This window comes from Gossypium hirsutum, chromosome A05, assembly GCF_007990345.1.
Source record: "Gossypium hirsutum isolate 1008001.06 chromosome A05, Gossypium_hirsutum_v2.1, whole genome shotgun sequence".
In the NCBI taxonomy this organism is placed as follows: Eukaryota; Viridiplantae; Streptophyta; class Magnoliopsida; order Malvales; family Malvaceae; genus Gossypium; species Gossypium hirsutum.
Window position 1 is genome coordinate 104,152,579 of NC_053428.1, and position 27,614 is coordinate 104,180,192.

The 27,614-nt window shown below is 35.4% G+C and overlaps 1 pseudogene; it reads right to left on the bottom strand.

The window, feature by feature from the left end:
• Positions 1 to 23,758: 23,758 nt before the first annotated feature.
• On the bottom strand, positions 23,759 to 25,235 carry LOC107961437 (senescence-specific cysteine protease SAG39-like; annotated as a pseudogene).
• Between the last annotated feature and the right edge of the window lie 2,379 nt (positions 25,236 to 27,614).

Consider the following 27,614-nt stretch of genomic DNA (forward strand, 5'->3'; position numbering starts at 1 on the left):
TCACAAAAATTATGGCTTTTTGATGTTTAGACTCGTGAATTCCAATTCAAAGTAATACCTAGACTTGGGGAAACAACCTATAATTTTAAATTCTTAAAAATCAACTTATCATGCTTGATTCTCTAATGTCTTAAAGTTTAAATAATCAATGCATAAATCCCTATGTTTTAATTCAAGATATATCAATCAAAATCATAAATTAATTAAAATTTATCCTAAATATTATATAAGAGCTTTTCAAGAGAACAAGGTGATTATTCAGGGATTTTTCTGATAATGAAATAAATACCTCCCCCCACACTTAAGATGTACATTGCCCTCAATGTACAAAGATAGGTACTATAAAATAAAAATAAGATAAGGAGAGAAGTGAAACTTCCTGTATGATGAATTCCTCGAACTAGAGTTTCGGAGAGTAATCGGTTCGAGAGTGGAGGAGGATGCTCCGACGGTCGTAGAGGTTCATTAGTCCATAAGTCCTACGCCAATAGAATATTATATCTAGTGGTAGCTATGGTCGTGGTCGAGCAGGACATGGCAGTCGTGGAGAACCTTTCTCGGTGGAGTTTTAGCTCCTATGTGATGATGAGCTTAAGAGCTCTATATAACTGTGATAAAATCAGGAACTTTTTAGGGGATACTAGGAAGAATAATTACTCGAAAAGAAATAACCGAATTTAATAATTAAAAATAAAATTTCTAAAATCTAATAAAATAAAAAGTAGTTTCAATAAAAATTAAAAACATAAAATAAATAAATATTTTTAAACATCTTCATTGCTGGATGGTTCGCGAGGTGGGATTGGCGATGAGATGTAGAGGTGCTGACAAATCTGGTGAAGAGTAGCATCAATGTTGTCAAATCGTTGAAAACACTGCTGCTCGAATCGGGTGAGGCGCTTAGAGATGTTAGCATATGAAGCCGATGAACTGGACGAGAGGGTGGCGGTGGCTGAGTCGGTGGGTCCTCATGCTATGGGGGGACATCATCAGGAATGTCCTCGTAGGCCTCCTCCTCGGTAGATTGGGCGAGACGGTACTGGGGAGGGTAGGTTCCTCGGCACCTCTCGATCATCCTCATGCTAAGTGTGCTCGAGATGCCTTGTGGAGACATCTGGCCGATGAGGGTGAGGGATGATTCTTGGGCTGCGGTGTCGAGGAGCCCGAAGTGTCGCGCCAACCTAGTCACGTCGGGGCCAATGGAGATGACCCCCTTCCGATGCCGTTCCGTCTGGTACTGAATTGCAAGGGCGATGAAATGGCAAGCTCCATGATGTGCCATTGCGACATGCACCAGAAGAAGTAGACGTCGTGGGTGTTGACAATGCTAGTGCTCTCTCGCCTCCCTGTAATCGTGTGACCTAAAATAGCGTGTAAGTGCCTCAGGAATGATGGGAGAACTGATGCCTTGGAGCGGCTAGGATTGTACGAGGCCGTGCTAGGGGCCAAAGTGTGCCAGCACTTCGAGGGAGAGAAATGTATGTGGCGACTGAGAGCATGTAGTTCATTCTCCTCTCTGAACTCCTCCGTATATAAGCCTAGTGCCGCACCAAACTCTGGGACACTTAGCTGGTGGATTAATTCGCCTAGGAAAAATTGAACCGTGCCGGGATCATCGTATCTTGTCATTACAGTCTGAAGATGGAACATTGAGCAGAGTTCCATTGTGAGCTCGAGGTATGTCGGCTCAATAATCCTGAAGAACAGCTCCCAAGGGTCGGTGGTTAGGAGAGCCCAAATTGCGTCAGCCATCTGAACTTGTTCTATGGTAGCCCAGTCGATGCAGCGGCCTGCAATTAAGGGTCAGGCCCGAAGTATTTGGAACAGTTCTTCCTGGGGCCATCGGGGGAATTGTAAGAGAGGGTGACGAATTTTTATGGTTTGGCCCAAGAAAGATGACGCTCCCTTCCTCTTCTTCGAGGCTGGTACGGCGGTTTTCTTTCCTCTTGAAGACGACATGGTACCTACGATCAGAATCATCAAGTCATCTTGATGAGTGGTCAAAGTAGAAGGAGTACAATTTTCAATTAAAAAGACGAATTTCAGCCACAACCAAACATAACTAATATAATAATTTCGTGACTTTATCATTGTATGTAGTAATGGCATGTGTAAGACAAAAGAATGAAGCTTTCCTAACAACATGAAATGTATGATAAATAATTGAAAAATGAAAATTACATGAGAGACATTGGCATGGAAATGTCATGAGGATGGGCATGGTAAAGTCATGGGTATGAAGTTTCCCTAATCACTTGATTTTAACATGCATTGTATAATAACTAACCTAAGAATGCAAACAAAAGGATAAAATAATGAACAAAATGAAAAATAGTTCAAAAGCAATGAAAATTATGCTAATAATAAGCATTAGTAATGAGTAAAATAGAAGTGAAGGGAGTAAACAAATGCTAAGGGAGAGAGATTGAGCGTCAAAAATGAAGTTGAATGCGGCGCACGGGCGTGGCAGGGGGGCCGTGTGGAGTTACAGCGGTTAGGGATAGGGTTTTTGAATGGAGAAAAAAGTGAATAGTACAGGGTATTTATAGATTTTGGGGCACACGCCCGTGTCCTCCACTTTCAGCCCGTGCAATTCACGAATTTCAAATTTGGGCACATCTGACATTTAGTACACGCCCGTGTTCCTTGGGTGTATGGGTTCACACAACCGTGTCGCACGACCGTGTCTAGCTTCGTTCGCTTCTCCCATGCCCTTGTGTGCAAGCCCCACGCCCGTGTTAATTTAACAGGTTCGACCATGGGTGTTAGACATGGGCGTGTCTCACGCCCATGGTAGTTTCTCAGTTTCAACCACGGGTCTTCCACACGGGCGTGTCGCACGCCCGTGTTGTTTTGGAAGGCTTGACTACAGCCATATCGCACGGCCGTAGCATTTAATTGTAGCCCGTGTTGGGGAAATCTTTTGCCTACTTTCACACAGCCTTATGTACGCCCGTCTGCTTGGCCGTGTCTCTGTGAAAACACCTGTATTCAAGATTTCTATTAGTAAGTTAGGAGTTAAATACCAAAATTTAAAGAAATTAATATTGTTAGTGCTCGGGTTGCCTCTCAAGAAACGCTTATTTATAGTCTAAGCTCGACTTACCTCTTCAGTGAATGGTCATGGTGGTTTAAGGAGTTTATACTCCTCATTCCTGCTATTAATCTCATCAAAATAAGGTTTTAAGTGGGTGTTGTTTACCTTAAAAGTGCCGAACTTGGGATGACTCACCTGTATTCAAGATTTCTATTAGTAAGTTAGGAGTTAAATACCAAAATTTAAAGAAATTAATATTGTTAGTGCTCGGGTTGCCTCCCAAGAAGCGCTTATTTATAGTCTAAGCTCGACTTACCTCTTCAGTGAATGGTCATGGTGGTTTAAGGAGTTTATACTCCTAATTCCTGCTATTAATCTCATCAAAATAAGGTTTTAAGCGGGTGTTGTTTACCTTAAAAGTGCCGTACTTGGGATGACTCACCTCCACCGTACCGAATGGAAAAATACTAAGTACCGTTAGAGGGATTTCCTCATTCGGTGTGGTAGTGACAATGTGGGGATTCGCGGCATCTAATAGGACCTTATCACTAACCTTAAGTTGATTTGGAGAGGTATCGGGCTCATTTTGGCATAATTTCGGTTTGTCGGGTGTTCTTGGTTTGCGTGTTTGCCATTCATCAAGTTCCTCAATCTTCGATCTTCATGAACAAGTTCTCTACTATTACTTGAGAACGACTCGTGTACTTCCTTCAAACTCATTTTCTGCAAAGTAGGTTGCACCATATTGTTAGTTTTAGTAGGATGGTTTAAATAATTACCTTCAATCCCTGATGTGTTGCCAGAATTTCGAGCTTGAAGGGTGATTGTTTTGTCTCCCACCTAGAGTGTGAGTTCACCTGTGCCAACATCAATAATGGTTTTAGCAGTTGCTAAAAAGGACCTTCCTAGGATTAAGGGAGTGTTGCTATCCTCTTCTATGTCTAGAACAATAAAGTCAACGAGAAATATAAATTTATCAATTTTAACTAGCACATATTTGATAATACCTCTATGGAATATTATAGTTTTATCTGCTAATTGAATGCTCATCCTAGTCTGTTTGGGTTTCCCGAGACCTAGTTGCTTGAACATTTTGTAAGGCATGACGTTGATACTAGCCCCTAGATCAGCCAATGCATAATTAACGTCTAAACTACCAATTAAGCAAGGAATCGTAAAACTCCCTGGATCTTTTAGTTTGTTGGGTAGTTTATTTTGGAGAATGGCCGAGCAAACTGCGTTCAGCTCCACATGCGTTGCCTCGTCCAACTTTCGCTTATTTGCTAAAAGCTCCTTTAAAAATTTCATTTCGTTTGGCATCTACGATAGAGCTTCAATAAACGGTAAGTTAATATGTAATTTTTTTAAGAGTTTAAAGAATTTACCAAATTATTCATCTGAGCGGTCTTTCCTTGTCGCGTTGGGGTATGGCACACGAGGTTTATATTCAACAGTCATTGGTTTGTTTTTATTATAATCAACCTCACCTTGACCTTTGCTTTCCATAGTTTCTTGCCTCGGTTCTGGTCCAGGCTCAACGACTCCTTCGTTATCTTGAATATTAATTGCGTTGAGCTATTCTCTTGGGTTGGGTTCAATATTACTTGGCAAGCTACCTTGTGGTCGTTCAGAGATTAGTTTGGACAGCTGGCCTATCTGAGTTTCGAGCCATTGGATAGACGCTTGTTGATTTTTAAGTGCTGTCTCAGTGTTCTGAAAATGAGTTTTCGACATCAAAATAAACTTTGAGAGCATCTCTTCAAGGTTTGGCTTCTTTTCCTGTTGGTAGGGTGGTTGTTGGTAGCTCGGAGGATGTTGTGGTCTTTGATTTCCTTGATCGCCCTACGAGAAATTGGGGTGGTTCCTCCAACCTACATTATAAGTGTTACTGCATGGATTGTTTTGAGGTCGAGGATTATTACCCATGTAATTTAATTGCTCGTTATCCATGTTGTGGTCATAAGGTTGGTATTACGAATGGTTTGTTCCACTGCTACTTGCTTCGCACTGCATTACTGGGTGAACCTATGAAGAATTAAGAAAACCATCAATCTTTTTATTTAAGAGTTCTACCTGATTAGAGAGCATGGTGACTTAATCGGCGTTATAAACGCCGACTGTTTTCATTGGCTTTATCCTCATGACTGGCCACTAAAAGTTATTCAGTGACATCTCCTCTATAAACTCATAGGCATCTTCCGGTGTTTTATTATTGATGGTTCCGCCCGCCGCTGCGTCAACGATTTGCAGAGTCGAAGGATTCAAACCATTGTGAAATGTTTGTACTTGGAGCCAAATGAGGGCACCTTCTCAAAAGGTCCTTGTATCTCTCCCATGCACGTAGAGTGTTTCTAAATCCATCTGCACAAAAGAAGAGATATCATTCGTAATTTAGCCGTTTTAGCAAGCGAAAAATATTTTAGTAAAATTTTTTCGATCATTTGTTCCCAAGTAGTAATTGATCCTCATAGTAACGAGTTCAACCACTATTTATCTTTGTTCCTCAATGAAAAGGGAAATAATTGAAGACGAATGGCATCATCAGAAATGCCATTGATTTTAAATGTATCGCAAAATTCCAGAAAGTTTGCTAAGTGAGCGTTGGGATCTTCATCCTGCAAAACATCAAACTGAACAAATTGCTGTATCATCTGAATAGTGTTAGGTTTTAATTCAAAAGTATTTGTAGCTACAGAAGGTCTAACTATGCTAGATTCAGTTCCTGATAAAGAAGGTTTAGCATAATCATACATAGTGCACGGAGCAGGATTTTGATTAACCGCAATTGCAAGAGGTAGCTGATTGCCTTGGTTTTCAGCCATCTCTTCGATTAGGGGTTGAGTATCGTCTTCTTGCTTGTTCTCTGTGTATCTTAAGCTTCGCCTTATTTCTCTTTGGTTCTACAAACTGTGCGATCGATTTCTTCGTCAAAAAGTAGTGGCCCTGACGGGTTTCTTCTAGTCATAAACTATGTAAACCTGCCAAGAGAAAGAAAGAGTAGGTTAATAAATAATAATAAAAATTAAATTAAATTAAATTGCAAGAAAAATAAATGGCTAAAGTAATAAAAATTGAGCGTTCCTAATATCTTAGTTCCCTGGCAACGGCACCAAAAACTTGATCGCGATATTTCGAGATAGGTTTTAAATATTTATAATTACTCGTTCTTGAACTAACTATTATCGCGATGTAGGCAAGTGTACCTATCGAACAGTAGTATAGTTTTAGCAAGATCGAATTGTCGAACCTAAAGGAACTAAAAGTACTAGTAATGACTGTCTTTTTATTATCTAGCCTAAGAATAATGGAGTTTTGTTTTTAACTAACTAATTATCTAAACTAAGAACTCACAGAGAATAGAATTAGGGAATTGCTTTTGGGAAAATTGATTGAATGAAGACAATACCTAAGGAAAAATCAACCTAGACTTTATTTGTTATTCTGGCTCCGAATCTGACGATTTATTCATTCAACTTGTTCCGTAGAGATCCCTAAGTTATGTTATTATCCCTATTCAAGACTAATAACGTCTAATCCCTAGATTGAATAACTGAGACTTTTCTCTAATTAACACTCTAGGGTTGCATTAACTCGATCTATGGATCCCCTTATTAGGTTTCACCCTAATCCGGCAAAATCTTGTCACCCTATGTCTAGGCGCGCAATCAACTCCGCTTAATTATGATAAATGTTCTCCTAGACAAGGTCTATTCCTTCTCTGAATAAGAGCTTATCTTGAATCAGTATCATGGGATATCAAAACAAGAATTAAGAACACATAATTAAGAACAAGTTAAATATTTATCATACGATTCAGAAAATAATAACATGATTCGTCTTAGGTTTCATTCCCCTTAGGTATTTAGGGATTTTAGTTCATAACTAAATAAGAAAACATCTCAAAAAAGTAAAGAATACAAAACATAAAGAAAGCCCAAAACTCCTGAAGGGGAATTGAGGAGAGATCTTTAGTCTTGATGATGAATCCGGCCTCTGAGATGAATCAATCGGCTTCCTTGGAGTAATTCCTTACTCCCTATTCTTCGCCTCCATTTCTCCTCTTCTAGGGTGTATTTATAGGCTTTGGAATGCCTATGAGCCCTCAAAAGTGGCCTTTTCCGAATTGGACTTAACTTGGGCTCGGCAGGGACACGCCCTTGTGACACGCTCGTGTGCGATTACTTCTGGCCGTGTTCGAGACTGTTAGAATGGCATGGGCGTGTGCTATACCCGTGTAAGTCGTGCTTCGATTCTGCCAGATTGACACGGCCGTGTATGCCCGTGTGAGGAAGTCCAGGCCGTGTTAAGTTCGTACTTTGGCCCATTTTCTCTGTTTTTGGCCCGTTTCTCGTTCCTTTCGCTCTCCTATGCTCTCCTAAGTATAAAACATGAAATTAGAGAATTAGGAGCATCAAATTCACCAATTCTAATGGAAAATCATCTATAAAATGCGTTAAACATGTGGTAAAAATATGTATAAATTATTGTTTACCAAACCCATACCACTAAACGAACAGCAACACCGTGAAGATTAAATTGCCGGAGGGACACCAAATGTTTCCTGATTTTCTCCTAAAACAATTTGAATCAATTAGATAGCATACCATACGGATTTTTCACTACAATTTGGATATCCCAAAAATAGAATCCCCAACACCTAATGAACAATTCCAGTACTAGAATAGGAAAGAACAAACGAAACCTTACCTTTATGGATTGAAAACCAAAACAAGAGAGCCACGAACGGATTAAAAATAATTGCAAAATTAGAAGGTAGAAAAAAAGAATTGAAAGCACAAAAAGAAGGGAAAGAAACAAGAATAGATGTGAAAGGCCATTAGAAGAAACAAAATTGAAAAGAAAAGAAAAAAGAAAATAGAATGACAAAAATAAAAAGGAAAAGATAGTGGGAATGTTGCACATTAATTAGGCCTAGAAATAAGAATTTAACCAAAATACAACTACCTACTAACCCCCCAAATCCCATCCAAATCCAAAAAATTCCTTATAGTTAGATTTCAACTCAACTTTTACTAATCGAACAACATATAAAGAAATTAGCAAAAATGCTCTCATAGGGATTCGGACCTGATAAGCCATAAAAGTAACATATTTTAATCCCATTCTTGATGTGTTTTTGGATGATTTGTTATTTAATTTAGTGAATTTGATGCTCCTAATCCTTTAATTTCATGTTTCTATACTTAAGAGAGCATAAGGGAGCAAAAGGAGCAAAAAATGGGCCAAAATCAGACAAAACGAGCTATTTTCAGGAACCACATTGCCTGAAAATTCCCACACGGGCTGAGCACATGCCCGTGTGAGACACACAGGCTGGCCACACATCCATGTGCCAGCCCGTGTCGATATCGTTCCTTGTTTCCCAAACACACGGAAAAAGCTAATTTTTAGGGTTTCTAAGCATTCTAAAGTCTATAAATACACACTAGAAGAGGATCTAATAGAGGACACAAAGTAGAACGAAGAAATTACTTGAAGAATACCGTTAGAATCAACTCAATAGCAGGATCTCCTTCAAGATTGAAGATCTCCAGTCAACTTCTCTAGAAGTTTTTGGGTTTTTTTTATGTTTTGTAGTTTTCCTAATTTTGAGACGTTCTCCTCTCAAAGTATGAACTAAATTTCCTAGATACCTAGGGAAGATAAAACTTATGACGGATCTTGTTATTTAATTTTCTGAATTACATGATAAATACTTGATTTCTTGATCTCAATTATGTGTATTCCATGTTTTAAAGTTTTCAGGATATTAATTCATGATTGATGTGCTTAATTCAGTGGAGCAAAAGTCCCCGTTTAAGAGTAGATCTAGCATAATTGAGTGGAGTTGCATGCAATACTAGAAATAGAATGACATAAATCGACCATATTAGAGTCAAATCTAATGAGGGAATCCATAGATCGAGTTAATACGACAATAAGGGTTTTAATTAGAAAGAGATTTCAATTAATCAACCTAGAGGTAGTTATTTTTATTCTTGAAAGAGATATTAATATAATTTAGGGATTTCTAAGGATCAAGGCAAGTGAATAATTCGTTTAATTCAGATTCAGAATAATAAGTGAAGTCTGGGTGGATTCTTTCCTGGGTATTGTCTCTCTCATTGGTTTATTCGATTATTTTCTTATTTATTCTCTGTTGCGTCCTTAATAATTAGATAATTTTAGATTTAAAACAAACTTCTTCAATTTATTAGCTAGATAATGGAAAGATAGTAAGTACTGGTACTTTTAGTCCTTGTGGATACAATATTCCTGACTCACCATAGCTCTACTATTATTCAATAGGTGCGCTTGCCTTTGTCATGATTTTAGTTAGTTAAGTGAATCATCATCAGGACCAGTAACCTCAAACATAGAACCAAAGCCCTTAACCACAGAAGCAAATACTTAATCATGGAAAAAATTGGTAAAACATAAATTCATATTTCTTGGGGGCATTACCACTTTACCCCCTAAAAGAAATTTGGGCCTTAAAATTTACCTGATTCAAACAAATGTGGATATTGTTGTCAAATCGAATCCTCAAGTTCCCAAGTGACTTTCTTAGTGTCAAGATTCTACTATAGAACCTTAACTAATAGAATGGAGCTCCTCCGCAAGACCTTAACGTCTCAATCCAGAATATGAATCGGCTCCTCCAAAAATGTCAAATTTGATCTACCTCAATCTTCTCAACAAAAATAATATTATATGGGTCTGACCAATACTGTCTCAACATAGAGATGTGGAACACATAATGAATACGATCCAACTCTGGAGGTACGTCTAACTGATAGGTAACCGGCCCACACATTTCAGAATCCGTTAGACCTAATGAACATAGGGCTCAACTTGCCCTTATGTCCAAACCGGATGACCTTCTTCCACGAAGATACCTTAAGAAAAACATAGTCTCCCACAAAATACTCGATATCTCACCTCTTCAGATCTAAATTAGACTTTTGTCTATCAGAAGTCACCTTAAGACGATCCCAAATCAGTTTAACTTTGTTCTCAATCTTAGAAACCAACACAGGACCTAGAACTCGTCGCTCACCCAACTCTGTCTAGCACAATGGAGTATGAACTTATGACCACATAAAGCCTCGTATGGTGCCATCTGAATATTGGACTAGAAGCTGTTATTATACAAGAAATCAACCAATGGCGAAAACTCCTCCCAACTACCTCGGAAATCGATGGCGCAACTCTATAACATATCTGTTAGTATCTGAATCACCCTATCAGATTGTCCATTTGTCTAAGGATGGAACGCAATACTAAAATCCAATCTAGTACCTAGAGCCTCATGAAGCTTCTTCTAGAACCGAGAAGTGAAGCGAGGATCTCTATTAGAAATAATCGAGACTGAAACTCCATGAAGTCTAATGATCTCAGAAATATACAACTTAGCCCATTTTTGAAGGGAATAATACATCCTAACAGGAAGAAAATGGGTAGACTTAGTCAAACGATCCATGATAACCCAAATAGAACCCTTTTTAGTGGGTGTTAAGGGCAACTCACTAACAAAGTCCATAGTCACTTGCTCCTATTTCCAAAAGGAAATCTTAATCGGTTGAAGCAAACTCGAAGGAAGTTGGTGCTTAGCCTTAATTTGCTAGCGTGTTAGACAATGAGAGACGAAATCTTTTACCTATTGTTTCAAACCAGGCCACTAGTATACCTCTCGGAGATCCCAATACATTTTATTTCTACAGGGATGCATACTATAATGGCTACTATGCACTTCCCACAGAATGGATTGCTTAAAATTAGAATAATTAGGCACACAAACCCAACCTCAAAAGCACAAAACCCCATCATTGTTCAGCCAAAAATCAAAAGTGGTACCTTCTTCAACCTATGGAATCGCAGAACCAAAGAATCATCCCCTAACTGTTTAACTCAAATCTGATCAATCCAAGTTGACTTAACTTGCAACTCGGCTAATAAAATCCCATCATCAAACAGACTTAGGCGAGCAAACATCACCCTCAAATCAATCATCCCTCTATGACTAAGACTATCGGCCACCATATTGGCCTTACCGAGATGATACTAAATCGTACAATCGTAGTCTTTAAGCAACTCAATGCATCTACTTAGCTTAAGGTTAAACTCCTTCTAAGTTAAAAAATATTTGAGGCTCTTGTAATTGGTGTAAATGATACACCTCTTACCATACAATAGTGCATCCAGATTTTTAAGGCGAAGAAAACCGCAGCTAACTTTAGATTGTGCATGGGATAGTTGCATTCGTACGACTTAAGCTGTCAGGATGCATAAGCCACCACCTTGCTGTCTTTCATCAGAACACAACCCAAACCAACATGTGATGCATTACTATAAACCACGAACTATTTATCATATTCAAGTTATATCAGAATAGAAGCCTGAGTAAAAATAGATTTAAACTTTTCGAAGCTCGTTTACTGCCCATCAATCCATAAAAATGGTGCGTTTTTATGGAACAACTTAGTTAGAGAAGCTACGATAAGCGAAAACCCCTAAAAATATTCGGTAATAACCCACTAACCCAAGGAAGCTACAAATCTCAGACACATTCTTAAGCTGTTTCCACTGAAGTACAACCTCGATTTTCTTAGGACCGACTTGGATCGACTTGGATCCCCTTCGTAGACACCACATGCCCTAGAAACGTTACCTCCCTTAACAAGAACTCGCATTTGCTAAACTTAGCACATAACTTTTTTTCACGGAGTATCCGAAGAATTACGCTAAGATGGTCATCATAATCATCCACAATTTTATATTATACCAAAATGTCTTCGATGAAGACCACGAAAAACTAATCCAAATACAGTTGAAAAGCTCAATTCATAAGGTTCATGAATTCATTCGGAGCACTCGTCAAGTTGAAGGGCATGACTAAGAACTTATAGTGCCCATAACGAGTCCTAAAAGCAATTTTATGAAAATTAGCCTCCTTCACCTTAAGTAGTTTTATTATTGCCCCTCTCTCAGACTCTTTTTCGTGCTCAGCGCACTTAACTTCCTCAGCAATCTTTACCTTGTCCACCAAGATAGCAAAAACTCGTTCCTTCTGTGGAGCTATCAGAACCTTGAGGTTATACCTCAGCCCTTCCTCGAATCGAATACATTTATCGTAGTCTGTTGATACCAGCCTACGAGCATATCTACTTAATCTCATAATTCAACCACGGTCCTATCTCCTTGAGTAAGACCCATAACCTCACATTTACGAGCCTCCATATAAATCGTTCTAACATACCTACTCAAACTATTAATCACCACTGATAGCATTACTATAAACCACAAACTATTTATCATATTCAAGTTGTATCACAACCCAAACCAACATGTGATACATTACTATAAACCACGAACTATTTATAATATTCAAGTTCTATCAGAACAGGAGCCTAAGTCAAATCTATTTCAAAGCTCGTCTGCTACTCATCAATCCAGAAAAATGGTGTGTTTTTACGGAACAAATTAGTTAGAGAAGCTGCGATAAGCGAAAACCCTTAAAAAATCTTCGGTAATAACCCACTAACCCAAGGAAGCTACAAATCTCAGACACATTCCTAGGCTATTTCCACTCAAGTACAGCTTCGATTTTTTTAAGACTAACTCGGATCAACTTGGATCCCCTTCGCAGACACCACATGCCCTAGAAAAGTTACATCCCTTAACAAGAACCCGCATTTGCTAAACTTAGCATATAACTTTTTCTCACGGAGTATCTGAAGAATTACTCTAAGATGGTCATCTTAATCATCCACAATTTTAGAGTATACCAAAATGTCATCGATGAAGACCACGAAAAACTAATCCAAATACGGTAGAAAAACTCAATTCATAAGGTTCATGATTGCAGTCGGAACACTCGTCAAGTCGAAGGGCATGACTAAGAACTTATAGTGCCCATAACGAGTTCTAAAAGAAATTTTATGAAAATTAGCCTCATTCACCTTAAGTAGTTTTATTATTGCCCCTCTTTCAGTCTCTTTTTCATGCTCAGTGCACTTAACTTCCTCAGTAATCTTTGCCTTGTCCACCAAGATAGCAAAAACTCGTTCGTTTTGTGGAGTTATCAGAACCTTGAGGTTATACCTCAACCCTTCCTCGAATCGAATACATTTATCGTAGTCTGTCGATACCAACCTACGAGCATATATACTCAATCTTACAAATTCAACCACGGTTCTATCTCATTGAGTAAGACCCATAAACTCATGTTTATGAGCCTCCACATAAATCCTTCCAACATACCTGCTCTGGAAGGCATTCTTGAAAGATTCCTAGGAAATCTGGTCAAGTTGAGTACCTCCCGTAACCATTAATCACCATTGATATACCTCATCGCGAAGCAAAGATACTGCACCCTTTAATTTTTGCTTGGGAGTGCAGTCAATATTGTTCATGATACTCTTTGTCGCCTCCAATGAATATTTGGCCACAGTTAGGGCGACTCCAATGACAACCCTAAATAGTTCAACATCGTTGGATCGAGGTCAGCCAGTTACCAACCCTTGGTTCCCAGATCCAGAATGGGGCCCAGTGACCTTCTCCAAAACTCTCAACATGGCTTGGGACAATGCGCCGTCCCCATCCGTCTGTGTCTTAGACCTGGTCTTAGCAGTAGGTGTACTTGGCGTTTCACTTGTATTTAAATTAGGTATGCTGCCTATCAAGGACGTCTCATCTTAAGCAACTCTATGGCGCCAGCCGCTCCCACGGGTATCATGCCCTCTAGTTCCATATACACTCATCGTATATTATCTACATTACATTATTTTATGTATTAGTTCAATTTTTTTCTTTTTATCGGATGTTTTATGTCAGAAAGTCTTATCAGAGTATTTTCCAGAATTGCTATAGTTTTGGACTAGAGCATAAGTATTTCTAATACTACAGATTTGTTTCTATCTAACCGGTTTAACTAAACAGAAATAGTTACAGGATCGACACTGGAGACTCCATATTCCATAAATTTTATTTTTTAGATTAAAACAAAAATGATTTTTGTTCGGAAAATAGTTTTCATAAAATTTTAAAAATCCAAAATTTCGCAGCTCGAGTTTTACAACATACTTTGGTACCACCAAATATAACACCCTAAACCCAGCCTAGACTTTATGGCTAGATCTAGGGATGTTATCAAAAATAGGTTGAAAATCTAGAATTTGTTTGTTAAAAAGAATGTCGTAAGCTCTTATTTTACAAAAATCTAGTTATTTGTAAGCATATCTTACTTAATTGATTTATTGAAAATGATATCTAGTTTCAATTTTTAAATCTTATAAATTTGCATTAGAAATTTTTAGCATGTTAAATTTAGGAAAAAAGTGATTTTTTGTTTGAAAATCTTACAAATGCAGATAAAACATATGTTGTCGATAAAAATTCTTTAACAATTTCGTGTGGAATAACGAAAATAAAATCCATAAACCAAAATAGCCCCAAATATCCAAACAGTCCAAAATTAACAAAACACGTAAAACACAAATTTTTAATAAATCAAATAAACCTAAATATTATACCGAGCTCCTATCGCACCGACCCATCTATATTTGAGGGTTACCTGAAAGTGACAGATAAACAGAAAGTAAGTTTTCGAAACTCAGTGTGTAATATATCATACGGAAATTAATCAAACACATGTATTAATATGTATATCTGAAATAGAGCTTATTAGAACATAACAGATGTAGATATAATCCTACCCACATCTACTACACACCATCTCCAACCATCCTACACACCATATAGGGTATTATATACCCATCCAACCCTACACACTGTTTAGTGTCGGTATGACACTTTTTAGAATATATACAGCTGAGTTGCCAATTTATTAGGCGATTTATCGCCGTTTACAGAAACATATGTGGCTGTGCCACCAAATATAGAAGGTTATTAAATTTTCCACACTTCCTCCAAATAAAAAATCCCACTAGATGCAAATACAGAACTAACAAATATTAAATATGTTTACGATTTACATGCGTACAATGATTGATACAAAAAATATATAACATTTTTTAGATTATGCTTATCATAATATATATTTTACCTATCTTATATCATTTCAAACATGCATATTTATATCAAATATATGCTAAAAGATGGTCAGAATTCATTTTTTATAACTTAATTAATAACATACCGACCCTACGAAAGGCTTACGATCAATCCAAATGACGTTTACGACCTTAGGAAAAAAATTAGAACTTCTGGCCCACACGCCTGTATGGCCTACACGACCCAAATAGCCTAGACCGTGTGTCACATATGGTCCAGCACACAACCTGCCAGATGGTTGTGTAGTGTTGATAGTGCAGTTTTTTTTGGCTTTCACTGTTCCTTGTTTTTCGGGTTTTTCGTTACATACCTGGTTCGATTTTGATGTGAAAACACCCACGAGCCTACCAAAACCTAAATACATCAATTAGAACGCCAAATTAGTAAAGAAACAATGATTTGAAAGACAGATTTCTCGATTTTTCCCAATAAAAAAAACAAGGAAACAATTTAAACTATCCAAAAACACATTTGAACCCATACCACTAAACAAACAACAACACAGTGCCGGAGGAACACCAACTGCTTCACAATCTTCTCCTAAAACGATTCGAATCAATTAGATAGTATACAACACGGGTTTCTCACTACAATTTTGAAATACCAGCAAAAGAATCCCAAAAACATAATGAACAATTCCAATACAGGAAAGAACAAACGAAACCTTACATTTACGAATTGAAAACCAAAGCAAGAGAGCCACGAACAGCTTGAAAATAGTTGCAAAATTAGAAGATAGAATGCAAGAATTGAAAGTATAAAAAGAAGGGAAAGAAACAAGAACAGACGTGAAAGGCCTAGAGAAGAAACAAAATTGAAAAGAAAGAAAAGAGAGAAGAATTTGGAATGTGTTATAAATAAATGTGAATGTCCATATTCTAACCCCCCTCATTGATGAGGTAAAACCTCCTATTCATTATACAATATTTAATATATGTGTTAATGAAGCACTTAAGTAAGCTTCATTTATGGTATTGCATTGAATGTTAATTACTTATAAATTATAAATAGAATCTTTACCTGAGTGAAATAAAAAAGGAGAAAAATTATCTTGTATTTTCATCCATTTTTTTATTGTTTTATTAAATTTTCTATAACACGTTATCAGCACGAGCTTCTACGAGTTCATAGTGAAGTTCATGTCATTTCGACTTTATATAATTTACTCGTATAACTCCCGTTAAACTATATATGGTATACATATTTTCATAATTCTTTTATTTTATTTTCTAGATGAAATATTTGTTTTGGGTAACATTTGCACATTTATTTTTACAACTAAAATCTAATAATGATAATTATATATACATGTTATTTTTATTAAAAGAAATTTCAATTAATTTAATTTGTGTTAAGTTATTATTATGACTATTCCTCTTTATGTCAATATTTGACATACATATTATTATTTAGCAAATTTGGTATATATAATTGAATTATTTTACGATTGAGAATACTTATCATTTTACTAATATTTTTTTTTTATTTTGATTCAAGTGATTATAATGTCAAGTCTTGCCAAACTTGAATTTACGGCCTTAGACATCTCAGGCAAGAATTATTTGTCATGGGTGTTAGTTGCTGAAATTCACCTAGATGCTAAAGGTCTAGGAAATTCTATATTAGCAGATAAAGAAGCATCTAATCAAGGAAAGGAAAAAGCAATGATTTTCATCCGTCATCATCTGCATGAAGGATTAAAAGTGGAATATCTCATTGTGAATGACCTTCTTGAGTTGTGGAAAAATTTAAAAGCACGGGAAAAATTCTCTTGTATTTTCATCCACATTTATTTATTGTTTTATTAATTTTTCTATAACACGTTATCAACACGGTTTAACCATCAGAAAACTGTGATACTCCCTAAAGCTCGTTATGATTAGATGCACTTACGGTTGCAAGATTTTAAGACTGTAAATGATTACAATTCAGAACTTTTCAAAATTGGTTCTCAACTAAAATTATGTGGAGAAAACATAACTGATGAGACTTGTTAGAGAGAACATTTTCAACCATTCATGCTACTAATGTGCTCCTGCAGCAGCAATACCGTGAAAAAGGTTTTAAAAGGTATTCTGAATTGATTTCATGCCTTTTGGTGGCTGAACAAAATAATGAGCTATTGATGAAAAATTATGGAATTCGTCCCACCGGTTCTGCACCATTCCCTGAAGTGAATGTAGCAGTACACAATAATTATGAAAATAGAAAATATAGAGGTAGCGACAGTGATCGTGGACGTAATGGGGAACGTGATCGAGGATGTATTAGTAATTGTTATCGTGGTGGTCATAACAATGATACTTCTAGCCACCAGAAAAAGAATAATAATGAAAGACAAGAAAGAAGTGGTCAAAATAATCTTTCAAAGATTGTTGAGAATATATGCTATAGATGTGGTATGAAGGGGCATTGGTCACGTACCTGTCGTACGCCTGAGCATTTAGTAAAACTTTATCAAGCATCCATTAAAAAGAAGGGAAAGCATATGGAGACAAATTTTATATCCCAAAATGATGAAATGGAGGCAAAAGATGAAGATATTCACTATAATACTAAAACTGACCATGCCTATGAGGGTGATAAATTTAATGACCTTAATAATATAACTCACCTAGATGTAGCAGATTTCTTTGAGAATCATTAGAAAAATTGATGTTATTTTGACATTTATGTTGTTTTAAGTATATTTTATTTTCTTACATAAAGAATAATTTATATATTTAATAAATATTTGCAATGTTTCTCATATTATATTTTTTTGTTTTTATGAAGAATATGAATATTCAAAAAAATTTCGATGGACCTAAAATCAATGGAGTAATGCCCATGTTAATACAATATCGGGTAATTCAAAACTTATTGAAGGCTCTAGAAGAGCTATTATATTATTACCTAAAGGTACAAAATTTGTCATTGATGATGCTTTATATTCCACTAAGTCTCAAAGAGATTTATTGAGTTTTAAAGATATTCGTCTCAATGGATATCATATTGAGACTATGAATGAGAAAAATGTTAAATATCTATATATTACAAATGTTGAATGTGGAAAGAAATATGTTTAGGAGAGGCTACCTGCTTTTTCATCAGGTTTATATTATACACATATTAGTGCAATTGAGTCACATGTTACTACAAACCAGAAGTTTGTAGAACCACATACTTTTACTATTTGGCATGACCGATTAGGCCATCCCGGATCTATTATGATGCGAAGAATCATCGAGAATTCAATTGGACACCCATTAAAGAACCAAAAGATTCTTGAATTCAAGGATTTATCTTGTGTCTCTTGTGCTCAAAGAAAATTGATTTTTAGACCATCACCAGCTAAAGTTAGGATTTAATCTCCCGCATTTCTAGAACGTATTCAAGGTGATATATGTGGGCCCATTCATCCACCATGTGGACCATTCAAATATTTTATGGTATTAATAGATGCATCTAGCAGGTGGGCACATGTGTGTCTATTATCGACTTGCAACCTTGCGTTTGCGAGACTACTTGCTCAAATAATTCGATTAAGAGCACAATTTCCAGATTATGCAATCAAAACAATTCGTCTTAATAATGCTAGTGAGTTTACATACCAAGATTTTAATGATTATTGTATGTCAATTAGGATAAAAGTTAAACATCCTGTAGCTCATGTTCATACACAAAACGGTTTAGCTGAATCGTTTATCAAACACCTTCAACTAATAACTCGGCTATTGCTCATGAGAACAAAACTCCCTGTTACAGCTTGGGGATATGCTATTTTGCATGCAGTAGCACTTGTGCGCTTAAGGCCAACAAGTTATAATAAGTACTCCCCATTACAATTGGCTTTTGGTCAGGAGCCAAATATTTCCCATCTTAGAATTTTTGGATGTGCAGTATATGTTCCAATTGTTCCACCACAACGCACAGAGATGGGTCCTCAAAGGAGGTTGGGAATATATGTTGGTTATGAATCTCCTTCTATAATTAAATATGTTGGACCATTAACTGGAGATTTATTAACTGCACGATTTATTGATTGTCATTTTGGTGAAACAACATTCCCAACATTAGGGGAAGAGAAAATACAGCTGATAAAAGAAATTGCATGGAATGGATCATCATTATCTCAATTAGATCCTCATACAAGTCAATATGAACAAGAAGTTCAAAGGATTATAAATTTGCAAAACATTGCCAATCAACTGCCAATTCATTTACTGACCTAAAGAGAATTACAAAATCTCACATACCAGCTAAAAATGCTCCAATACGAATTGATATCCCAATAAGGCAAATTGTTAGTGCAAAAGAAAGTAATCCACGCCTGAAGCGTGGAAGGCTAATTGTTCCAAAGATAAAAATCCTCGTAAAAGGAAATGAGCAATTATTCAAGATGGTAATATTGTGGAGGCAAGTGCCCCAGAAGAAGCGAAAGATATAACTAATCAAAAAAAACCCAGAAGAGGTTCAGGTACCTGAAAATGGTGATAACGAAGAAATCTCAATAAGTTATGTTACTTTAGGAAAAAGATGGAACCGAAAAAATATAGTTGCCGACAACAATTTTTCTTATAATGTTGCTATTGAAATAGAAAAAGAAAATGAGGATCTTGAGCCTAAATCTATTGAGGAATGTAGAAATAGAAAAGATTGGTCAAAATGGAATGATGCAATTCAAGTAGAATTAAATTCACTTTCTAAACGTGAGGTTCTTAGACCTATAGTCCAAACCCCTAAATATGTAAAGCCAGTAGGATATAAATGGATATTTTTATGAAAACTAAATGAGAAAAATGAAGTCATAACATATAAATCACGACTTGTACCACAAGGATTTTTGCAAAGACCCGGTATTGATTATGAAGAGACATATTCTCCTATGGTGGATGCAATCACATTTATACCTTATTAGTCTGGCAGTATGTGAAAAACTTGACGTGCATCTAATGGATGTTGTTACAGCGTATTTGTATGGTACACTTGATAGTGAAATTTATATGAAAATCCTTGAAGGATTTAAAATCCCTTAAGGATATAGAGTTTCTCGGGAAAATTGCTCAATCAGATTAAAGAAAAGTTTATATGGATTAAAATAATCTGGACGTATGTGGTATAATCCTCTTAGTGAATATTTGTTAAAAGAAGGTTATAAAAGCAATCCAATCTCCCCATGTGTTTTTATAAAAATTTCTGAATCAAACTTTGTAATAATTTCTATTTATGTTGATGATCTAAATATTATTGGAACTCCTGAAGAGCTTCAAAATGCAGTAAATTATTTAAAGAAACAATTTGAGATGAAAGATCTTGGAAAAACAAAATTTTGGCTTAGCCTGTAGATCGAGCATTTAAAAGATGGAATTCATGTCCATTAGTCAACTTATACGAAAAAAATCTTAAATAAATTTTATATGAATAACGCACATCCATTGAGTATCCCAATGGTTGTACGATCGTTAGATGTGAATAAAGATCGATTTCGTCCTTGTGAGAATGATGAAGAGTTTCTTGGTCCTGAAGTACCATATCTAAGTGCCATAGGAGCATTGATGTATCTTGCAGACAACACAAGACCTGATATAGTTTTTGCTGTAAACTTGTTAGCAAGATTTAGTTCTTCTCCAACACGTAGACATTGGAATAGAATTAAATATGTATTTAGATATCTTAGAGAGACCATTGATATGGGGTTATTTTATTCAAATAATTCAAAATTCCTATTAGTTAGTTATGTTGATGTTGGATATTTATCGGATCCATATAAAGGTCGATCTCAAATGGGATACTTATTTACATGTGGAGGTACTGCCATATCATGGAGTTCGAAAAAGCAAACATTAGCTGTTGCCTCTTCAAATCATGCATGAGGCAATCCGAGAGTGTGTTTGGCTAAGGTTATTAACCCAACATATCTAGAAGATATGTAATTTGCTTTTACAAGAAAATATGTCAACTATCTTATACGAAGATAATGTAGCATGTATAGCTCAATTAAAGGGTGGTTATATCAAAAGTGACAGAACGAAACATATTTCACCAAAATTATTCTTCACTTATGATCTTGAGAAGAAATGTGACATAGAAGTTCAACAAATTCGTTCTAGTGATAATTTAGCAGATCTTTTTACCAAGGCATTGCCAACTTCAACATTTGAAAGACTACGAAACAAGATTGGAATGCATTGACTCAAAGATATAATGTGATGTCGTCATTAAGAGGAGTCTAAAACACGTTGTACTCTTTTACTTTAACCAAGGTTTTGTCCTACTGGTTTTCCTGGTAAAGGTTTTTGACGAGCCAACTTGTAATAGGAGATTGTGTACTCTTTTTCCTTCATTAGGTTTTTATCCCACAGGGTTTTTCCTAATAAAGGTTTTAATGAGGCACTATTTTCTCTAGTGGACATCCAAGGAGGAGTTTTATAAATAAATGTGAATGTCCATATTCTAACAATGTCCATATTCTAACCCCCCTCATTTATGAGGTAAAACCTCCTATTCATTATGCAATGTTTAATATATGCGTTAATGAAACACTTAAGTAAGCTTTATTTATGGTATTGCATTGAATGTTAATTACTTATACATTATAAATAGAATCTTTACCTGAGTGAAATAAAAAACAAGAAAAATTCTCTTATATTTTCATCCACTTTTATTTATTGTTTTATTAATTTTTCTATAACAGAATGTAAATAATAAAAAGGAAAAGATAATGGGAATGTTGCACGTCAGTTAGGATTAGAAATAAGAATTTAACCAAAATATAACTGACCACTAACCCTCAAATCCCATCCAAATCTAACAGATTCCTTAGAGTTAGATTTCAACTCAATTTTTACTAACCAAACAACACATAAGGAAATTAAAAAAAATGCTCTCACAGGGATTCGGACCAATAACCTCAAACACAAAACCAAAGCCCTTAACCATAAAAGTAGATACTTAACCATGGCAAAAATTGACAGAACAAGAATTCATATTTTTGAAGTATTACGCGTAACAAAAATATACAAGTCACAAGTGCCAACCAAAACGATGCACTTTATCTATCCCAAGTTCTTGCCCCAAGTGATGTTCTAACATGGCATGTAGTAGCTGAAACATAGATAATTAAAGTTCCAACAATCAACACCTTTGATATTTTGAAAAAAAAAAAACACATTTTAGATAATTAAAATCTCAACATCATTAATGTTGCAGCTTGTGTGGTAGTGCATGTTTATTTCATAAAAAAAAATTCAAATAAGAATAATTTAAAATTTGATATTTTTTTTTTAAAAATGGTTCATAAATTTTTTTTGAAAAATGATCTTTGTTACCAATGAAGTACATGTAAGCTCCTATGTAGGTTACCACACCAATATCATTAAAATTTTAACAGTTCGGTCAGTTTTTCAATAAAAAATGAGTAATTTGACTATAATTTTAAGGTTGAGGGTCAAAGTGGTCTTAAAAAAACTAGGGCCAAAGTTACAAAATGATCAAAAGTTAAGGGCTAAATTTTTTATTATGTCTATTTAAAATTATGGCTTACGTTTAATTGTTGTCATCAATTTTGTTGTGAAAAAGAGCAATTGTTGCTGGTGCTGTCAATTATATCCTTCGTTGCAACTCACTTTGCAACTAGATGTAGTGTAACTTATCTATTTTGTTGGCATATTTTGACTCGATTATCTTGATTATCTTCATACATCTTTCTAAGGATATTAAGCATAATTTTTTGAGATTATGATTGATTAAGAGAATTAGTAAAGTCAAGTTATTTCAAAGGAGTCCTAGTATAATCTATTCACTTTTTTTTGGAAGAAATACCGGATCGGAGAAGTTAAAATGAAGAAGGTATCTTTTAATTTATTTCATGCCTTAAAAGAAGTCCAATTGGGGTGCAATTTCAATGTTTTAAGGCAATCATACTAACTCAATGATAATAGTTGAGTAATGCCTATATATTAGGGACTTAGTTATTGTTTTATGTACAAGAGATAGAGAGTACTAATCTATTCATGAAAGGAACTTATTTTTGTTAGTAAAATCAGTTTAGAAAACAATGTTTTTAGACATAGTGGAAATTTTTCTTAAAATTGAGCCCTTATGATATATATAATAATAAACTACAACCAAAATTATATTTTTGCTTTGTGCGAAGGCAATCTAATAAGTGCATAGAATGAAAACTTTGTTTTACTTTGAGCAGGAAATTTAATTCTCTATATAAATTAGCAACTATATTCTTGCGAAAATTGAATTTATTTTTAAAATAAATTGTCACTATTTTTCGATAGAATATTGATGCTCAAAAGGTGTATGTCAACAGGTTAATTCATAATTTCTATTTATAGAAAAATAGTACAAAAATTTTATTCGAATAATGTCTAATTAAATAATAATATTTTAATAAAAATAAAAATTCTACTTAAATTAGAAGTAAGGGGGCGACGTCATGCCCTAGTATACACTAGAATTTATTGCCTCTTGTATTTGATTTCATATAATCATTTGATATCATTTACATTCTTATCATAAATAGATTTCATATATATTTGATTTTGGAATATAATTAAGTCAACCCTTAAAATTATAGACTATTTTTAATAGACATTGGGATTCTCCTAAATAACTTGCTATATTTATATCATTCATATGGAGTAGCATGTATATATATAGACAATGGGGCATCCACTCAAAGTATGTGTTTACATTGTTCATATTACAACCACGTAGAGTAGCATGTGTAAAATTCATGATGTGAGAATTTATAGAAAAGGCAACTATGGTTTAAGTTATGTTTATGCAGTAGGGTAGGATGCTTGCATTGCAATGCCACAAAGGCCTTCCTTTGCATCAACATCTCTTTGCATCCTAATGTAGCCATCTTCTCCCCAGCTACTGCCCCAAGAGTTCTTCACCAACCAATACTTAGTCCCACCATACTCTACATATCCAACAGCCGTCACTCCTTGGTCCAGATCGGTGCCACAACTTCCCGTAAACACACCACCCGAGTAGAACTGGAAGTCGAACCCGCCGGCATCGATGGCAACAGAAACAGGTTGGTTGGCAACGGCCTTCTGCAATGCATCTTCACTATTAGCAGGCACATCTTCAAACCCATTTATCTTAGCCGCATGGTTGGCTTCTTCGTTGGTATTGCATGTGCCATCAACTCCCTTGTAGGGGTAAATGGATTCGGTTGTTAGGCCTTTGTTCTTCTCGATAAATTGGAATGCATCGTCCATTAGACCACCTTCGCAGCCTTGATCCTCACCCTTGGTGTCACAGTCCACCAGTTCCTGCTCGGACAAGGAAATTAACTTTCCTGTTGTCAGCTTAGTAACCCCTTCCATGGCTGCCACGGCCGAGAACGCCCAACAGCATCCTATATTTCAGCATCCCATGATCGAGACACACACATAGTTAGAACACAACACAGATAAAGAAGAAAGCACAGTAATATTTTAGTAATGTTTCTGAGAACAAGAAATTAGAGCAGACCGCATTGGCCTTGGTCCTTGATAGGTGTAACAGCTCCTTTCTTTCTCCAATTCACGGTAGAAGGCAATGCGGTGGCGTTCTCGTATTTGAAAGTGGTAGCCGTGTTGGAACACATATGGCCCTTGAACCCATTTCGAGAAGCAGTGAACTCTTGGTTGGTTAGATCTGCAAATTGGTTCACACCGAGCTTGTACGGCTTGTTGTTGGCAGCATTGAAATAGTCGATGCGTGCCACATTTTGTTTGAAAATCTGGAAACGCTTTTGCCTCTCGTTGGCGTCCTTGTAAACTCGTCCGAATTGGACCATCCATTGTTGATGCCTCTCGTACATGGATGCATCTTCCAGAGCAGTGCGGGATCACCCAATATGAAGAATAGTAAGGCCAAATAAAGGAATTGATGATGAAGCTGGTTTTTGGAAGCCATGGTGGAAGAAGAGTTTGCGGTGAAATAGAAAAATGAAGAGGCACACCAAATGTGATGAATTCCTAGACTTATATATAGTCCAATTCTTTCCCCATCTTGGCTTTCTGCTGCGTGCACTGCAAAGTCTTGTTGATGATAATTGTTTTGATAAATAATTAGAAAAATGATAAGGCACACCGATTGTGATGTATTCTTAATTTGGAAACTATATAGTCCAAAGTCCAAATTGTTGCGATGCATATTTGAGGTGTTTTCAGGACACATATCTTGTCTATATGCTTGCCCTTCAACATCCTATGATAAAGACCCATTGTCAGCATTGTTTGATAAATTAATCTAAATCAAGTGCAGTTTATTTGGAGACTTAATTTGTAGTTTATCGAATTAATGCAATTGGGAAGCCGGAGGAGTCTGATTTTGTATTCAAAAGCCCTCGCATGAATGAAACCAAACAAAATTGCTATCTCACCCTGCCCTTTCGTTCATGTCACCCTAAAACATGTGCAATTTCATGTTGGATTATCACCTTTGAGCATGACCCAAAAATATAATATGACTATTTATTTGTGAATTAAAAATATATGTTAGCTTGTTTCCATGGGCCAAGAATTTGGTGCATGAATAACATGTATATAACTTTGAGACCTAAAGTTGTTAATTGTTTAAGTTGTTAACTTAGAATGAAAGTGTTTAATTACAGTGATCATTATAGGTTGATATTGTAAAAACTATAAAAAGAAATTAACGGAGAATACTAAAGTTTATTTACGCAATTTGGTTTCCCTTACATCTGCAGAACTTGGCTCACAATCCAACAAGTGAATCACACTCTATTATTCTCCAAGTATAGAGATCTCACATTTGTATTTAAAGATTAGAACACTCACTTTTAAATCCTTCTCTTGAGTATTTAAACGGTAAATAGTAAAGGTTTACACTTCAATTGCACTCGTACAATCATTTTATATAATTTTTTTTCTACAATTTCAATATTTTTTAACTTTTTATCAAATTTTTTTTATAGCTTTTAAATAATTTTTGAGAACTTTTATTGAAATTTCTATGTTTTTCTAAATATTTTTGAATTTTTATAACTTTTTATTTAGAACAATGGTCAAATTAGCAAAAAGTATAAAAGCTAAAGACTAAAATTGTCATCATACCAAAAAAAAACAAGTATCATTGTTAGCCACTAAATGATCAGGCGACCTAAAAAAATAAATTTGGGAACATTTGTGACCAAATTCTGTGCTTATTTAATTTGCTTGTCAGGCCACCAAATTGTATTAATTTGATAATCTTGATTTGGTTTAGAAGAAAAAAAATTAAGGTTGAGATCTAGACTAAATAAATTAGAATTAACTTTAGTACGTTGATGAATGAGTTAGTTTGCTTATTTTATTTTTAGTAGTAATTAGAATTTACTTTATTGATCTGGATTAGAGAAAATTGAATAGTTGATAGTTAGAAGCTTAGAATTTGATCCTCGTGAAAATAAAATCTTCTCATCACTTTATTACTTGACTGATACGTGTACTTGCGTTGTGAGATTTCAATCATTAAATTTTTGGTGCCATTGCTGGGGAAATAGATGTGGAAAAATGTTATGAATTATGTAACCAATTTGTGTGTTCATTGCCTTAATTTTCCTGTTCTAGTTGCATCTTTAATTACAACTCATAATGCAACTGACCAACAACTTAACACTAACAATCGACATTAGAGATAGACAAAAACAAATTTGGTCAACATCCTATTTTTGAATTGTTGAGACATAAAAGGAATCTCGATCTCCATACCTCTATACTCAATGGCTCCAACTACGCCTATTTTAAAATAAGCATGAGGGAGTTTATTAAGTCCATAGATAAAAATACATGGAAGACAATGCTTACTGGTTGAGATCCACCAATTGCAGATGTTATGTTAGTGCATAAATTCGGTGAGGAAAATTTTGAACACATGAAAGGAAGAAGACCAACAACTCAAACATAAAAATGAAGCAATAGGACAAAGCTCCAAGGCATGTATCAAGCCACTATTTTTAAGATTCTATTTGCCCTCACCTATACTCGGTGTGTAAATAATTTTTAAGGAAATGATCCTTAAGGATACACTAAAGTCCGGTGAGTATTTGTGTTTTGCACTGAAAAAAATAATCCACTAAGCACTGAGCAAATATAACAAGAAAATCAATTTCTATAAAGAATTTCTTATGGAACAATTAAAGCATAGTAGACGATGGAGGAAGAATAGAAAGATTTTTTGAGAATTTTTTGGTATATTTTTTGAATGAAATCTCACCCCTACTTATATGAATTCTCATGTCTCTTTATAGAGACATAACTTTCAATAGGTGACTTCTTTTTCTTTTCTTTTTTTTTTATGAATTACAATAATAGGACAAAGCTCGAACAATCAATGTGACGAGCGCGACTCAAACCCAGGCCACACTTGGGGCGGTGAACATCTCTTAAATAAACATAACTATTTAAGTAATAGTGCTTGAATAGTTATAATTTTTTGTCAAAAAATCAAGTGATATAACTCTTAATATTTAAGAGACTTAATTTATTATTATGAATATTCATAA